The sequence below is a fragment of the Otolemur garnettii genome, unplaced genomic scaffold (genome assembly GCF_000181295.1).
Source record: "Otolemur garnettii isolate 467f Iridium unplaced genomic scaffold, OtoGar3 scaffold00007, whole genome shotgun sequence".
Lineage (NCBI taxonomy): Eukaryota > Metazoa > Chordata > Mammalia > Primates > Galagidae > Otolemur > Otolemur garnettii.
Window position 1 is genome coordinate 7,968,302 of NW_003852402.1, and position 13,250 is coordinate 7,981,551.

The 13,250-nt window shown below is 41.6% G+C and overlaps 1 protein-coding gene across 5 annotated transcripts in view; it reads right to left on the minus strand.

Annotated features, from left to right (window-relative positions):
* SGSM3 (small G protein signaling modulator 3) overlaps positions 1-13,250 on the minus strand; it is a 31,602-nt gene that overhangs the window by 18,013 nt on the left and 339 nt on the right. The window lies entirely within an intron of this gene.

The window sequence follows — 13,250 nt, forward strand, 5'->3', positions numbered from 1 at the left end:
GCTCAAGCGAGTCTCCTGCCTCTGCCTCCCAAGTTGCTGGGACCACAGGCGCCTGCCACAACGCCTGGCTATTTTTTTTTTTCCGGTTGCAGCCATCATTGTTGTTTGGTGGGCCCGGGCTGGATTCAAACCCGCCACCTTAGGTGTACGTGGCTGGTGCCTTAGCCACTTGAGCCACAGGCGCCGAGCCGAACTGTATGTTTTTTAAGGGTGACTTTTATAGTATGTGAATTAGATCTCAGTTGAAGAATAATTACAGTTTAAGGATAGTAGAACATCAGAATAAGAATGTACCTCCTTGAGTTTTTCTGAGGACCACAAATGAAGCCCTGATGACTCAGAGCAATGTTACAGCTTTCTCTAAATCTTCATTTCTCATTTTGACAGAGCTACTACTAACTATCTCAAGTATCTGTCTCTTCAGGGATTTAATGTTTATACAAAACCAAGAAAAGCAAAAATGAAAAAAAAAGTGCTAACTATTAGTAAGTTTATCTGTAAATGTGAAAAGGATCCTCTTCTCTTTCATTTGTAACTAATACTACACTAATACAGCTCAGCATGAATTTGACATCTTGGCAATCCCTTAAGTCAAGAACTTTCTAAGCTGCTAAAAGGGAAAGTCTGTGTCATTTTTTATGTTACTGAAACAAGTCTCCCATAGTCTAAATAATAATTGGAGTCTCGGCACCTACAGCTCAGTGGTTAGGGTGCCAGCCACATGCACTGCAGCTGGTGGGTTCGAACCTGGCCCAGGCCTGCTAAACAACACTGGGAAAAGAAGTGACAATGTTTTTGAAACTCAAGTTTCCAAGCCCCTGTTTTTTTTTTGTTTGTTTTGTTTTGAGATAGTCTCACTATGTCACCCTTGCTAGAATGTCATGGTGTCACAGCAACCTCCAACTCTTGGGCTTAAGCGATTCTCTTGCTTCCGCCTCCCAAGTAGCTGGGACTACACGTGCCCCCCACAACACCCATCTGTGTTTTTGCTGCAGTTGTCATTGCTGTTTAGCAGGCGCGGGCTGGGTCTGAACCCACCAGCTTGGGTACAATGTGGCTGGCTCCCTATCCACTGAGATATGGGCGCCACCCCTTTGGTTTGTTTTTTAAGGCTACACATAATAAATCTCCAGGTGTCTCACTTCACATGGGGTTGCAGTTGTTTTCTGTTACAATGAAGTAAACTATTCTCCAAAAGCAAAAGCTACTAAAGGCAGTTTAAAGGAAAAGAAATACAAACAAGGAGACTAGAAAAATAATTTGTAAAATAGGCTCTAAGGGGAAAAGATTGCTATTTTCTTTCTTTCTTTTTTTTTGAGACAGTGTCTCACTCTGTTGCCCTGGGTAGAGTACCATGATATAACACTCATAGCAGCCTTCAAACTCCTGGGCTCAAGCGATCCTCCTCTGTCCGCTAGTTTTTCTATTTTTAGTAGAGACAGGGTCTCCCATTTTTGCTCAGGCTGGTCTCAAACTCCAGAGCTCAGGTGATCCACTTGCCTTAGCCTCCCAAGAGGCATGCGCCACTGTGTCCAGCCAAAAATTGCTGTTTTTAAATCTACATTTACAGAAATGCCTCCATGTCTCCTGGGTGTTCTCCACAATCTGGGCATTGGGTTCCCAGACCCAGTCTGAGCTGGATTTGGGTAGGATGCAGGCTATCCAAGCTATCAGAGCCCAAGGCTCAAAAGTGTCCTTCCCAGCACTTCCGGGCACTTTGCACAAATGCCCACAGGACTGTTCTTTTCCACTGAGAATACAGGAAGATGCAAACACAAACGGTAGACTTAAGTCACAGCAGGATAAATTTAAGCTACAGGGCAAAAGTAATCTCTGGGTTATAAACACAGTAACTGGGCTAATCATGGGAAAGGAAGTTTTGGATTCTTCTTAGAGTTTTACAATTATACTAACACAACATTAAAGTAAATAAAAAAATTAAAAAATTCTGCTACAATCTGTCATCCCAACAAATCTCATTTTCCTCTCTCATATTCTTTGTTTTTTCTCTAGATAGTTTTTATACTATAAAAATTTTAAATGCTTTCTCTATTGAACATTGAATTATCAACATTTTTCCCAGTAGCTATGCATTCTTTATAACCATATGTTCTATAATACAGTAATCTACTCATGTGTGACAGATGCTGAAGTACCTAACAGCTATTAATAGGGAACTGTTTAACTATAGTATATCTATACAATAGTGCACTGCTGTCAAAAAAGAATGAGCCAGCTCTTCATGCACTGATAGGTAATGATCTCCAAGACATAATGCTAAGTGAAAAAGCAAGAAGAAAAACAGTGAAAAGAATGTGAAAACATTTATGCAAAAAAGGAGGGGGATTTTCACAAAAAGTATAGGTGGAGGGAGACTTTTTTTTTTTTTTTTTTGAGACAGGAGCCTCAAGCTGCCCTCCTGGGTAGAGTGCCGTGGCATCTCAGCTCACAGCAACCTCCAACTCCTGGACTCAAGTGAGTCTTCTGCCCTGCCTCCCAAGTAGCTGGGACCACAGGCACCCGCCACAACGCCCGGCTATTTTTTGGTTGCAGCCGTCATTGTTGTTTTGGCGGGCCCGGGCTGGATTCGAACCCGCCACCTTGGGTGTACGTGGCTGGCGCCTTAGCCATTTGAGCCACAGACACTGAGCCGAGGGAGACTTTTTATTTAATACTCTTGTTCTGCTTATTAGTGCCCTCAGCACATTCTTGGCCTATCTGAAGAGTCAACCCACAGAGCTAAATTCATTTGATCCAATGGCTACACCAGACTGCTTACCATACTGCTCCTCAGCATTTAGCTCTGTAACCTCTTCCTCCTCATTGAAACATTCTCTGGGTGTCTAAGCGCACAATCATCTTGTTTTCTTCCTGCCTTTCTGGATGCTCCTTTTTAGTCTCCTTTCCTAGTTCCTCCTCCTATAGTTGTTTTTAAAATCCCTTAATGTTCTGTCTTCCATTCTCTAGTTTTCAGCAATCTCTTGGAGGCTCTATTTACTCTCATGGCTTCAATTAATACCTATGGGCAGGCCGGGCGTGGTGGCTCACTCCGGTAATTCTAGCACTCTGGAAGGCCAAGGTGGGTGGATTGCTTTAGCTCATGGGTTTGAGACCAGCCTGAGCAAAAAAAAAAGCAAGACACCCCCCCCCCCGTCTCTACTAAAAATAGAAAAACTGATGCAAGAGGATTGCTTGAGCCTAAGAGTTGGAGGTTGCTGTGAGCTATGATGCCATAGCACTCTATCCAGGGCAACAGCTTGAGACTGTCTCAAAAACAAACAAAACCTATGGGCAAATGACTCTAATCTCGATCTTCAAGACACATTTCTGTCTGAACCTCAGAAGAGCACATCAGCTGCCCTCTGCACACGTCACATTTACCATACCCCAAGTTAATGCGTCATCTTTCCTTACAAACCTGGTCTTCCTCCTGTGGTCCCTACTTCAAGAAATTGCTACATGTATTATAACCTATCCACCCACCTTTTCCAGCCAGGAGTTGGGTTTCAGATTTAATGAATTCTCCATTTTTCCATCTCCACCCCTCAACTATTAGGCCTTTCCTAATGTTTTCAAAACCATCTTTTTCTCTTATAATCTGTTCCCTTTCCACTTGGGGCTACCATCATTTTTCGTCGTGATTATTACAAATCTCTTAACTGGGACCTCTGCCTCTAGTCTTGCCCCCTCTCCATGTCTACCCTCTAACCTGCAGTCACAGAAATCCTTTTAAAAATCAACCCATCATTTCCTTCCCCTCTTTAAAATCTTCCCTTTGCCTTGAGGGAAAAGTCCTAATTTATTAACATGGTTTGTAAGACTTCTGCATGACCTAACAGCCCCTGCTAACCCTTGCAGCCTCATTGCTCAACACCTGCCTCTCACTTGCCCTAAACACACACTTTATGCTCCAGCCACAGTCTACTTCTTTCAGATCTTAGAACCTAATTACATTCTCTCAGAGCAGGCTGCTAACACACACAGTTTCTCAGCAGTAAAGACAGCCTTGAAACCTGGACCCCACCAAACTCCATGATAAGGCAGCCAGTGGCACTGAGATTGGCTCCCCCTCCTGTCACCCCAGTCATTTTTGGAGATTATACATCTGAGGTGTCAATAACATTTGAGGTGAACATCCACTGTATCATACAAACTTCTCAGCTGGCTCCCCCTAAACTGACATCTGCTTTACAACAGCTGACATACTTTACAACAAGCTCTACTCCTGCTCCCGTAAGGTTTGCACCTGGGGCTGCTCTCCCTTCCCTGAGTCAATATTTTTTGTGTGTCCACAGATAGTGTTCCTTTAGGCAATATTTAGGTGTGACTGTGTATGAGAACACACATTGTGAAAAAACAGACAGGGAAACAGGAACCTCACCCTAAAATTCCACAAGCTAAGGTGCAGGTCTCCCCTTCCTGTATGGCAGTGGCAGCTAAAGGCAGCTGTCCTATGCAAACTTGCTCATGCTTATAACCATGCTATCCCCTCTAGGTCTTCCTGTAAAATAGTTAATCATCCACAGTCATCTGATTATTTACCTGAGTCCCTTCCAGGATCACTGCATAATGATAAGCAAAGCAAAAGCAAGGTTAACTACACGGACCTTCTGTCATTCCTACCACCAGGGGTGGGGGCAACAACCCCCTAGGACGTAAAAGTGAAACAAATAGCTGATAGCAACTCCACACTCAGGTACCGTTGAAAAATAGCAAATGAGAGTTTTTAAGGAATATAAAGCTCCTTGAGGGCTAACTGGCAAAAAGGACCATGGAGAAATTTCTATTTAAAGTTTTATATTAACATTGGCGCTTAGGGCACATAAAAGGATCAGATCATAAATATAATTAACAAAGTTCCTATTTCTCATATAATTAAACCAGAGGCCAATAAACTATCTCATCTTTAAATCATTTATCTGGTATTACCATCTATACACATATGATTAATGGTAATTTTTCATTTGCAGACATGAAAATCCCTACATAATAACTCTAAAGAATTCAATCCTATTTAACTGTGCACCAGTGAGTGGATGGAGGTATCAGAAAGGAGATACATATGAAAGAAGGAAAAATAACAGGTATTAAGCATTTCTCATACTGCTAAGCACTATCACATGCATTATTCCCATTTCACATCTGAGAAAACTAAGACTCAATACAGATTAAGCACTTTGCCCATACCAAACAGCACATCAGGCTGAGCAGTGGCTCAGGATCACTTGAAGCCAGGAAGTCAAGACCAGCCTGGACAACATAGCAAAACCCATGTCTCTATAAAAAAAAAAAAAAATTTTTTTTCCCAGTTTTTGGCCAAGGTTGGGTTTGAACCCACCGCCTTCGGCAAATGGGGGTGGCACCCTACTCCTTTGAGCCACAGGTGCCGCCCTATAAAATTGGCGCCTGTGGCTCAAGGAGAGGGGCGCTGGCCCCATATGGCAGGGGCACCAGGTTTAAGCCTGGCCCCAGCCAAAACTGCAACAACAACAAAAAAAATTTTTTTTAAATTAGATGGGCATGTTGGCATTTGCCTGTAGTCCCAGCTACTCTGGAGGCTGAGGCAGGAGGATCGCTTGAGCCCACAAGTTTAAGGCTACAATGAGCTATGTATCAGGCCACTGCACTCTAGCCTCGGTGAGAGTGAGAGATCTTGCTGGTCTTTCAGGCCACAGCACTCAAGCTGAATAATCTATAAACTTCCAAGTCTCCTTATTAAGTCATAATCTTTCATTTTATCAAAAGAATTTTTTTTAAAAGATGAACATCAGATCCTCTTTTAAATTTAGTATAATAAATTAATATAATATGAATATAATATGCTTGGCAAAGAGGCTTATGCTTGTAATGGCAGCACTTTGGCAGGCAGTGGCAGGAGGATCTCTTGAGGCCAGGAGTTGGACACCAGCCAGTACAACAGAGTGAGACCTTGTCTCTACAAAAAAAAAAAAAAATTAGCTGGGTGTAGCAGCATGTACCTGTAGTTCTAGCAACTGAGGAGGCTGAGGCAGGAGGATTGCTTTCACTCAGAAAGTTCAGGCTGCGGTGAATTATTACCATGCCACTGAACTCTAGTCTGGGTGACAACTGAGATCCTTTTTCTTAAAAGAAAAAAAATTAACATAATACATCAGTTTGTATCTCCAGTTCCTATATCTTTTACTGTTAAAATGTTTGTGCCTTTTCTTTTTTTTTTGAGACAGAGCCTAAAGCTGTCACCCTGTGTAAAGTGCCCAGGTATCACAGCTCACAGCAAGCTCTAACTCCTGGGCTTAAGCGATTCTCCTGCCTCCACGTCCCAAGGAGCTGGACTACAGGCGCCCGCCACAATGCCTGGCTATTTTTTGGTTGCAGCTGTCATTGTTGTTTGGCAGGCCCAGGCTGGATTGGAACCCACCAGCTCAGGTGTATGTGGCTAGTGCCTCAGCTGCTTGAGCCACAGGTGCTGAGCCATTGTGCCTCTTTTCTGATAGCTTATACAGATTAGGAAGATCATCTATAATCTTTCCCAAGCACTTGGTTCTTCCTAACATGGATGAATATAATGTTAAAGCAAGTTTATATTATCTGAATATGGGAAAAATATAATTTACAAAAATAGAAGTTGCCACATTTAAGAAATACACACACTGCATAAAATTATGTATCTATTATGCAATGTATATCTATTAAAAAAGAACTTTAATTCACTTACAAAATTTATTATCCTGCTTCTCTACTTGTCCGTACCGTTGTCTAGCTATTCTTGAATCTCAAAACAATAAAACAAAAACCAAAAAAACCTACTCAGGAAAATTCACTAATATGTTTAATGATAAATGTTAGACACTAAAGGTGGAAAGGCTGGAAAATTTACAATGAACAAAGAAATGAACGAATGTTTGCTGATTATTTCTGCATAGTAAGGATAAGTGTGATTATTTAATAACAGACACACAGAAATATGCATACAACCAAAAAGAAAAAATATAATAACCACCTTAGTTGGTTATTATAATTGTTATAATAATTAACTAATGTTGTTGTTATAATAATTAACTAATAACCACCTTAGTTGGTTATTAAATGAGAACCAAATAAGAACATTTCCATTATCACAGAAAGTTTTCTTGAAGCACCTCACTATATTACATATACTATATCCCAGGACTAGGTTCCCTTACGGGTATGTTTAATCTCTGTCCATGAGATAATAATTTCATTGACCAGGCAATTAGAGACATACGAAATGATAAACCTAAGGATGGTTAATAAGAAGAGAGACCACCAAATATTATCAGAATTCAAAGAAATGAAGAAATAAGAGGATAAATATTTACTTAACTCACTGAGGGATATGCATATAGTGTACTTACTAGGTACTGCAAGGCCCTGGGTTGAGCAAGGTTTAGGGGTACCACAGTTCATCAGACATAAACCTATCATTAGTCACCCTCCACACCTACCCCAAGTCTGTCCTCAATTAGCTGTGTGATACTGGGATCTCAATCCTAAAATGATATGATCCAAAGAGAAGAGGTAAAAAAAAAAAAGGCACCAAAGAGTAAAGGAAGCAGTGGGGAAAATGGCACAAAGTGGACAGCATGAGCTGGCTACGTTCCTAGAACAGAAAGCAAACCAAATTGTGATTTTTTTATTGCAGAAACAATTCATTTGACATGTATTTACTGAGTGCCTGCTGTCTATCAGGCACTGTCTTAGTGCTGGGAACACAGTGGCGTTCACAATAGAAATCCTGTTAAGGATCCAGCCTTCTAAAGGGGAAGCAGGTGATTAACAAAACAAATAAAAAGCTGTATTTTATGTCAGGTGATGAATACTACTATAGAGTAAATGAAGCAGGAAAGGGGATAGGCAGTTGATGTTGGTATTTTAAATCAGGTGGTCAGAGAAGGCTCGATGAGAAGGTGAGGGGCTGAGGGAACAGCATATAGGTGGTGAAACAGGAGTACAGGAGAGCAGGTTGGAAAAGTAGGGAAAGGCAAGATCATTATTCTAAAGAGATTTCTAGGTCTCAGAGTCTGCAGACTTAAGATTTCAATCATAGCATCATCATCTCAGAATTGAGAGAACTTTACAAGTTAGTACAACTTCCCATTAGATTATTAAACCCCTATTATTCCCCTCAGGTGACTATCTTATCCTGTCCTGGCTTGAACAATTTTGGTGGCTATATCTAGCTCCACATACCAAGATGTGAACTTGAGCAGAAATCTGTTTGCTAGGCTTGTTGCCTGTAGCACAGTGGTTATGGCACCAGCCATATGCACCAAGGCTAGTGGGTTCAAGCCCGGCCTGGGCCAGCTAAACAACAATGACAACTCCAACAAGAAAATAGCCGGGCAGTGTGGTGGGCACCTATAGTACCAGCTACTTGGGAGACTGAGGCAAGAAAATCACTTAAGCCCAAGAGTTAGAGGTTACTGTGAGCTGTGATGCCACAGCACTCTACCAAGGGCTACAAAGTGAGACTCTGTCTCTAAAAACCAAACCAAACCAAACCAAACTAAAACAAAAACATGATGGCTCAATTCAACACAGTAATCCAGGTATAGAGGGGCAAAGCCAGAGTATTGCCTCCACACATGCTGCATAACTTTGGGCAACTAACGAAACTGAGGCTTCAGTTTCCTATCTGTATGATGGTGATGGTCACATTTGATTGTTCTTATGATAATCAAGTAAGAAAATGCATGCAAAAAGCTTTATAAACTCACAGCTAACTGTGGTAACTAACATGCTGCCTGTCACAACCATTTACATAGGTCTTTTTTTTTTTTTTTTTTTTGGAGACAGCGCCTCAAGCTGTCCCCCTGGGTAGAGTGCTGTGGCATCACAGCTCACAACAACCTCCAACTCCTGGGCTCAAGCACTAACTCCTGGGCTCAAGCAAGTCTCCTGCCTCCACCTCCCAAGTAGCTGGGACCACAGGCGCCCGCCACAACGCCCAGCTATTTTTTGGTTGCAGCCATCATTGTTGTTTGGAGGGTCCGGGCTGGGGATTCAAACCCGCCACCTTAGGTGTACGTGGCTGGCGTCTTAGCCGGTTGAGCTATAGGCGCCGAGCCCATTTACATAGGTCTTATTTAGACTTCAAAACAATGCCATGGGCTGGGTTCCCATAGCATAGTGGTTACAGTTCCAGCCACTTAACACCGAAGTTGGCGGGTTCAAACCCAGCCCGGGCCAGCTAACCAACAATAACAACTGCAACAAAAAGTATCTGGGTGTTGTGGCAGGTGCTTGTAGTTCTAGCTACTTGAGAGGCTGAGGCAAGAGAATTGCTTAACCCCAAGAGTTTGAGGTTGCTGTGAGCTGGGATGCCACAGCATTCTACCCAGGGCAACATAGTGAGACTGTCTCAAAAACAAAATAATACAAAACGCTATGATGGAGACCTGAATCGAAATCCTGCCTCTTTCACTGACTTGGAGGACCTTGAGCAAGTTACTTGGCATTTCTGTGACTGTTTCCTCACCTATAAATGGGTGTAATACTTCCGTATAGCTTACATAGCAGACAGGTATTACAAGTTAAATAATTCATAGGGTTATTGTGAGGATTAAGTGAGTTAATACAAATAAAATTCTTAGAATTGTGCCCGGTATATAAATATCCTATAAATATTAGCTATTATGAGTAGTAGTAGTAATTATCCCATTTTTCACAGGTGAGGAAAATGAGGTATATAACTTGTGTAAATTCTCAAAGTTTAAAGTGGCAGAGCCAGAACCCAAACTTCATTGTTGGTGCTCCCAGCTTCTATACTATTTTCAAGAGTTAAAAAAAAAAAAAAAAAAAGAAACGAGTTAGTTTTGGACTTTAACCCTGTCCTCAAGCCACACAAATTAAGAATATTTACAAATGAAACACAAACACAAGAGGGAAATGACCTGTTGTTTCACAGCCTTAGAAATGTTAGCTAGAAGACTAACTGGTATCTACAGAAGGGTGGGAATAGTCACAACGTTCTGGGGGGAGAAAAGGAAATAGTCCTAATCGGAAATGATTTCCTTTCCATGAATAAGACTTTTTTTTGAGACATTGTCTCACTTTGTCACCCTCAATAGAGTGCGGCAGAGTTATAGCTCACAACAACCTCAAACTCTTGGGCTCAAGCAATTCTCTTGCCTTAGCCTCCCAAGTAGCTGGGACTACAGGCACCTGCCACAACACCTGACTATTTTTTAGAGACGAGGTCTGGGTCTGACTCTGGCTCAGGCTGGTCTCCAACCCGTGAACTCAGGCAGTCCACATACCTCAGCCTCCCAAAGTGCTAGGATTAAAGAGAGATCCAGTCTCTTAAAAAATAGCTGGAGCCACCATGCCAGGCACCATGAATTAACTTTTGATAACTGAATTGGTGCTTTCAAACTCATCTTTGTTGTAAAAGCTATTTAATAATTCCCAAAGAGTTAATCTCCCAAAGCAATTCACATCATTAGCTGAGAGAAAAACACAATACAAAATAAACATCACAATCACTTAAAAAAGCGGGAATGTGTAAATATAATTAGAAGAGGTACAAACATATGTTAGAGGAGTTAACTGTGACTACTGAAAAGAGGTGAATAGAGATCTCTCCTCATTATAAATGATAACCATTTTTTTTTTTTTTTGAGACAGAGCCTCAAGCTGTCCTCCTGGGTAGAGTGCCGTGGCATTACAGCTCACAGCAACCTCCAACTCCTGGGCTCAAGCGAGTCTCCTGCCTCTACCTCCCAAGTAGCTAGGACCACAGGCGCCCGCCACAACGCCCGGCTATTTTTTGGTTGCAGCCGTCATTGTTGTTTGGCGAGTACAGGCTGGGGATTCGAACCCGCCACCTTAGGTGTATGTGGCTGGCGCCTTAGCCGGTTGAGCTATAGGCGCCGAGCCAAATGATAACCATTTTAAAAAAAAAGCCTAAATTTCAAAAAGAAGTAGAGGTGATTCTATGTATAATATTCAAAGGATCATGTTGTCAAAATCAGTTTATAGGGCACACTGAAAACTCAGCCTCATTATTTCAGTCACATGCTACTATTGATAGCGGTAGTACCTACCAGGGAACACAATAACCCTGATACATCGTTCAAAAAATATTTATTACTACTAACCATTGTTCTAGGAGACGGGTAGGTGGTGAACAAGACCCTATTTTCATACAGCTTACACTGCAGATAGGTATTACAGATAAGAAACTGTGACTCAGTCTCTAAAGGTCTGTCAGACTCTAAAACCTACACTGTATCTTTCAACCAAGGTCACTTTTCAATGAAGAGATACAGAGACTTCCTAAAAGAAAGGAAAAAAACTGTATTAAAATTGTAGTACTCAAGTCACATTTAACTTCTGCAATTACAAAATATACAAGATACAACCTATAAGATAACAAATGTATTGAGTATTACAATTTTAATACAGTTTTCTTCCTTTCTTAAATTGTGTATCCATCTTTGGCCCCCTCTACAGTTCACTATGACAATTACAGTGCTTGGTAAATAGAAGACATTCACTAAATGGTTTCAATGATTATTATGGCAGGTAGAGGCCTCAACTCTGTGGTGTTCTAACCCTTCCTGCATATCTTGTGCTCTGGTTCAGAATTCCTAAATCTATGTGTGATATGTAATGGTAGAGAAACAAAAATGTTACTTCTTCTGTGTTTACCACCCTTTGTGCTGTTCCCATATCCTTATGACAGTCTGCAGGAGTTCATGAATGGCTGCTATGGAAAATTACTGATGTCACCAACTGAGTAAGAGAGACAATCTGGAGAAAGAGCAGATGAAATGATATTCAATTATTAAATGTACAAGATTTGGGGCTCCTGCTAAAACCTTCATTGAGAACTAAGTGAAAAACCAAAAACACATAACTTTTTTTAAGCTTTTAAGCCAGCAAGATGTTCTTACATCCAATCCAGAAAGAGAGCTATATAAATGTAATAAAAGAGATTATCTCTTCCTAAATTCTGCTTTTGCTATTTCACCATACTGTCAGGTTCATTTCTGTGAGGTTCTACCCCAGTTTGCTTTTCTATCAACTTGACAAGTTCCCTAATTTGCAAGGAAGGTTAAGTATGTGTTATTATATTGAAGCAATTTTTTGTTACAGCCTCTTAATGTTCTGGTCGTGGGTCATGTTCATTTATTACCTATATCTGAAGTACCACACACTCCCTTTCCTCTCCCTCAGTCTACATTCCACATGCTTAAAAAGGGATAAGGAAGAGAACTAAAGCTAAGGCTAATGGGATATTTAATAATGAAAAAGCTACATTCACTTAAATATTATCAAAAGACAAGAAAGACTATCGGTACCTGTGGCTCAAGGAGTAGGGCCCAGTCCCATATACGGGAGGTGGCGGGTTCAAACGCGGCCCCAGCCATAAACAAACAAACAAATAGAAAAGAAAGACATCTCCCTTTACTTAGAATCAATTACAAATTAATCATAGAGAACAGAAATGACTATGTAAGATAAAGATATAACTCTGTCCTTTAAAGCGTAGAGAGGACTGGAAGACAAGTGAAAGAGATCAGCAAAAGTGGGAAATAAACATATTTATCAACTTGGTAAATTAAAACATCATATAAGCTGCAAGGAAACAAGTCTAAATTGACAACTCAGTTTTTGTGAATCAGAGTCTGTGTAGGAACTTGAATTTACCAGGAAAGAACAAGAAAGGGGATCTTATTCCAGGACATCCCACCAAAAAGCAAACAAAAAGGAGGCAGCCACCCACCGCCAATGTGCAGCAGGAGACTGGATGTTACCACGGTCATCCTGTCACTAAAAAACTTCAAAACGTTTTCATTTTTTCCTCCCAAATAGAAAGTAGCCTGGATCAGCAAACTAAGTATGAGTATAAAGTTCTAACTTCGAATCCAAAACCACACTGGGTGATTCTGGCTAGAGCATGCCTCCATTTCCCCAGGGCTAAAACACAAACGGTTACCCTGGGGGCCAGAGTCTCGGTCTGAATCCGGGCCGGTGCTCTGAACCTGTATCTGAATACTAAAGATAAAGCCACAAGTTAAATCTGAGGAAGTCTGCGGCTGAAAATGTGCCCCAAACAGCCATAGTTAAAAAAAAAAAAAAGAAAGAAAGAAAGAAAAGGTTCCCACCATCAGGTGCAATTCCCGTGAAATCGTTCCCAGCTGCGGGCGGGAGGGCTCCGGCTCGCGCCCCGGGCAACCCGGGTGGCCTGTCTCCGGGTCCGCCCGACCCCGGAGCCCCCTCCTGGCCCCGGACGCGGCGGGGCG